This window comes from Arachis hypogaea, chromosome 6 (assembly GCF_003086295.3).
Source record: "Arachis hypogaea cultivar Tifrunner chromosome 6, arahy.Tifrunner.gnm2.J5K5, whole genome shotgun sequence".
NCBI lineage: Eukaryota > Viridiplantae > Streptophyta > Magnoliopsida > Fabales > Fabaceae > Arachis > Arachis hypogaea.
Window position 1 is genome coordinate 61,792,967 of NC_092041.1, and position 5,346 is coordinate 61,798,312.

The 5,346-nt window shown below is 34.6% G+C and overlaps 1 non-coding gene across 1 annotated transcript; it reads left to right on the plus strand.

The window, feature by feature from the left end:
- The first annotated feature begins 1,449 nt into the window (after window positions 1–1,449).
- On the plus strand, window positions 1,450–1,557 carry LOC112699780 (small nucleolar RNA R71). Its single transcript, XR_003152718.1, has one exon. It is a non-coding gene; the product is annotated as a small nucleolar RNA R71 (small nucleolar RNA).
- Window positions 1,558–5,346: the final 3,789 nt, after the last annotated feature.

The following is a 5,346-nucleotide window of genomic DNA, read 5'->3' on the forward strand; positions in this document are numbered from 1 at the left end:
CTCCTCTGTCAACATCAATCATAGCTCCTACTGTGGCTAGAAAGGGTCTTCCAAGGATGATTCATTCATCCTCATCCTTCCCAATGTCTAGGATTATGAAATCAGCAGGGATGTAAAGGCCTTTAACCTTCACTAATACGTCCTCTACCATTCCATAAGCTTGTTTTATTAACTTGTCCGCCATCTCTAATGAGATTCTTGCAGCTTGTACCTCAAAGATCCCCAGTTTCTCCATTACAGAGAGTGGCATAAGATTTATACCTGATCCCAGGTCACACAGAGCCTTCTCAAAGGTCATGGTGCCTATGGTACAGGGTATTAAAAATTTACCAGGATCTTGTTTCTTTTGAGGTAGAGTTTGCTGAACCCATGTATTTAGTTCACTAATGAGCAAGGGAGGTTCATCTTTCCAAGTCTCATTACCAAACAACTTGGCATTCAGCTTCATGATGGCTCCTAGATATTGAGCAACTTGCTCTTCAGTTACATCTTCATCCTCTTCCAAGGAAGAATAGTTCTCAGAGCTCATGAATGGCAGAAGGAAGTTTAATGGAATCTCTATTGTCTCTGTATGAGCCTCAGATCCCTTTAGGTCCTCAATAGGGAACTCCTTTCTATCTGGAGGACGTCCCATGAGGTCTCCCTCATTGGGATTCACGTCCTCCCCTTCCACTTTGGATTCGGCCATTTTGATAACATCAATGGCCTTGCACTCTCTTTTTGGATTCTCTTCTGTATTGCTTGGGAGAGTACTAGGAGGAGTTTCAGTGATTTTCTTACTCAGCTGACCCACTTGTGCCTCCAAATTTCTAATGGAGGACCTTGTTTCATTTATGAAACTTAGAGTGGCCTTAGATAGATCAGAGACTATATTTGCTAAGCTAGAGGGACTCTATTCAGAATTCTCTGTCTGTTGCTAAGAAGATTTGGGAAAAGGCTTGCTATTGCTAAACCTGTTTCTTCCACTATTATTAAAGCCTTATTGAGGCTTTTGTTGATCCTTTCATGAGAAATTTGGATGATTTCTCCATGAGGGATTATAGGTGTTTCCATAGGTTTCACCCATGTAATTCACCTTTGCCATTGCAGGGTTCTCAGTATCATAAGCTTCTTCTTCAGAAGATGCTTCTTTAGTACTGTTGGATGCATTTTGCAATCCATTTAGACTTTGAGAAATCATGTTGACTTGCTGAGTCAACATTTTGTTCTGAGCCAATATGGCATTCAGAGCATCAATTTCAAGAACTCCCTTCCTCTGAGGCGTCCCATTACTCACAGGATTCCTCTCAGAGGTGTACATGAATTGGTTATTTGCAACCATGTCAATGAGTTCTTAAGCTTCTACAGGCGTTTTCTTTAGGTGAATGGATCCACCTGCAGAATGGTCCATGACATCTTAGAGAACTCAGATAGACCATCATAGAATATATCCAAAATGGTCCACTCTGAAAGCATGTCAGAAGGACACTTTTTGGTCAACTGCTTGTATTTTTCCCAAGCTTCATAGAGGGATTCACCATCTTTTTGCTTGAAGGTCTGAATATCCACTCTAAGCTTGCTCAGCTTTTGAGGAGGAAAGAACTTGGCCAAGAAGGCCATGACCAGCTTATCCCAAGAGTCCAGGCTATCTTTAGGTTGTGAGTCCAACCATGTTCTAGCTCTGTCTCTTACAGCAAAAGGGAAAAGCATGAGCCTGTAGACTTCAGGATCTACTCCATTAGTCTTTACAGTATCACAGATCTGCAAGAATTCAGTTAAGAACTGAAAAGGGTTTTCTGATGGAAGTCCATGAAACTTGCAATTATGTTGCATCAGAGAAATTAATTGAGGTTTTAGGTCAAAATTGTTTGCTCCAATGGCAGGGATTGAGATGCTTCTTCCATGGAAGTTGGAATTTGGTGTAGAAAAGTCACCAAGCATCTTCCTTGCATTGTTGTTGGGTTCGACCATGTCTCCTTCTTTTTCGAGATTTTCTGTAATGTTTTCTCTGAATTGTTGTGCTTTAGCTTCTCTTAGCTTCTTCTTCAGAGTCCTTTCAGGTTTAGGATCATCTTCAACAAGAATGTCCTTGTCCTTGCTCCTGCTCATATGAAAAAAAAAGAGAACAGAAAAGAAGAGGAATCCTCTATGTCACAGTATAGAAATTCCTTTATGTGAGTAGAAGAAGAAAAGAATAGAAGAAAAAATTCGAACACAGAGAGAGAAGAGAAGAGGGCTTGAATTATGAGTAGGATAGAAATGTTAGTAGACAAATAAATAAATAGAAGGAGATGAGAGGGAGAGAATTTCAAAAATTATTTTTGAAAAAAAATTAGTGATTTTTGAAAATTAAAAGAAATAAAATTAAAATTAAAATTGAAACATTTAGTTAATTAAAAGAATTTTGAAAAAAAAAGTGAGGGTGATTTTCAAAAATTAGAAAGAGAAAAGAAGTTAGGTGGTTTTGAAAAAGATAAGAAATAGTGAAACAAACAAAAAGTCAATTAGTTAGTTAAAAAAGATTTGAAATTCAATTTTGAAAAGATAGGAAGTTAGAAAAGATTTTTGAAATCAATTTTGAAAAAGATATGATTTGAAAAGAAAAGATATGATTAAAAAGATATGATTGAAGTTTATTTTAAAAAAATTGAAAAAGAGATTAAAAAGATTTGATTTTTAAAATTAAAATTGATTACTTGACTAACAAGAAACTAAAAGATATGATTCTAGAATTTAAAGATTGAATCTTTCTTAACAAGAGAGTAACAAACTTCAAATTTTTGAATCAATCACATTAATTGTTAGTAAAGTTTTCGAAAATTATGAAATAAAATTAAGAAAGAGATTTTCAAAATCATTTTTTAAAAATATTTTCGAAAATATAAAAGAAAAATGAAAAAGATTTGATTTTTGAAAAAGATTTTGAAAAGATAGGATTTTTAAAATTGAAATCATGACTTGACTAACAAGAAACAACTTATTTTAAAAATTTTTGACTAAGTCAACCCAAAGATTTCGAAATTTATGAGAGAAACAATGAAAAGATATTTTTTTGAATTTTTAATGAGGAGAGAAAAAAACACAAATATGACCCAAAACATGAAAATTATGAATCAAAACAACTAATGCATGCAAGAACACTATGAATGTCAAGATGAACACCAAGAACACTTTGAAGATCAAGATGAACATCAAGACTTATTTTTTAAAATTTTTAAGAAAAGAAAAATATGCAAGACACCAAACTTAGAAATTTTCAATGCTTAGACACTATGAATGCAAAAATGCATATGAAAAACAACAAAAAACATAAAACAATAAAATTTAAAGATCAAACAAGAAGACTTGTCAAGAACAACTTGAAGATCATGAAGAACACCATGCATGAGTTTTTCGAAAAACGCATAAATTTTAAAAACATGCAATTGACACCAAACTTAAAAATTGACACTGGATTCAAACAAGGAACACAAAATATTTTTGGTTTTATGATTTTATTAAAAAAATTTTTGTATTTTTTTCGAAAATTATTTTTAGAAAAAATGAAAAAGCGAAAAATTTTGAAAGATTTTTGAAAACTTTTTGAAAACAAAATAAGAAGAAAATTACCTAATCTAAGCAACAAGATGAATCGTCAGTTGTCCAAACTCAAACAATCCCCGGCAATGGCGCCAAAAACTTGATAGGCAAAATTGTGACTCATACTTTTCACAACTCGAACGATTCCTAGCAATGGCTCCAAAAACTTGGTGCACAATACTATGGTTCACACACATTCTTCACAGCTTCGCACAACTAACCAGCAAGTGCACTAGGTCATCCAAGTAATAAACCTTACGTGAGTAAGGATCGATCCCGCGGAGATTGTTGGTATGAAGTAAGCTTGGTCATCTTGTAAATCTCAGTCAGGCGGATTCTAATGGTTATAACGGTTTTCGAATATAAAGATAAATAAAGCATAAAATAAAGATAGAGATACTTATGTAATTCATTGGTGAAAATTTCAGATAAGCGTGATGACTGGATTTTTGACGGTATAGAATTTCATAAATGAATTCTCGTTGCAAGTATAGTTTCCAAACCAATCAAAAATCCTTTCATACAAAAGATTGTTTGTCACAAGTAACAAACCCCTAATTTTATAAACCGAAGTATTCAAACCTCGGGTCGTTCTCCCTATGAATTACAATAAAGTGCCTTGTTATTGGTTAGAAATGTGTTTTGGGGTTTTGGATAAGAGGCATGAAAAGTAAATGGCAATGAAAATAAACTAACAACTATAAAAGGCTCTTGGCAAGGTATGAAAATTAGAAGTCCTATCCTAGTTATCCTTCTCAATTGTGATGAGAATTGTTCATTGCTACCACTTAGTTAACCCTTACTAAATAAAGGAAAGTCAATTGGATGAATTGACTTGAGCCACAAGTCCTAGCCAACTCCCAAGGAAAGACTAGCTTTAGTGCACTCCAAACCAATTAGCAATCTCTCCAATTACCAATCAACAAAGGAATTAGATAACTCGAGTGTCACTAATTACTCTACCTAGGCCAAGAGGAACAAAATCTATACTATATCTAGAAGAGGTATTTCAACAAACACATAAAAGGCAATAAAAGTAAATAACATAAATTGCAAGAATTAAAGAGAGATCTAACTACAAAGGCAAGAGATCAACAATAGAAAAGCAAAGAAGAACAATTATTATGAATTACCTCTTATTGAGTTGAAAGAAAATGGAAGGAACAATAGTAGATCTACAACAAAATGAAAGAACAACATAAAAGAGATTACAACAAAAGAATAGAAGAAGAATGAATCTAACAACAAGGAATTGAGAAGTAGAAGTAGAAGAATGAATGAATGAAAACCTAGATCTAAGAACTAAGCCTAATCCTAATCCTAATTCTAGAGAGAAGTGAGAGCTTCTCTCTCTAGAAACTAACTCTAAAACTAAACTATGACTAATGGTAACTAACACGTGTTTCCCTCTTCACTCCTTGGGTTAAATAGCATCAAAAATGAGTTGGATTGGGCCCACAAGGCTTTAGAATTCGCTGGCCACGTTTTGCTTTAAGTGGACCAGGTGGTAGCAACGGCACACGCACGTACTATGCGCGTACGCGTCACCATGCACGGTTCAACTATAGCAAATATTATATCGTTTCGAAGCCCCGGATGTTAGCTTTCCAACTCAACTAGAACCGCATCATTTGGACCTCTGTAGCTCAAGTTATGGTCGTTTAAGTGCGAAGAGGTCGGCTTGACAGCTTTCCGGTTCTTTCATTTAATTTCTTCATGAGTTCTCCAACTTTTCATGCTTTCTTTCTTCATTCCCTTGATCCAATCTTTGCCTCCTAAAACTTAAAT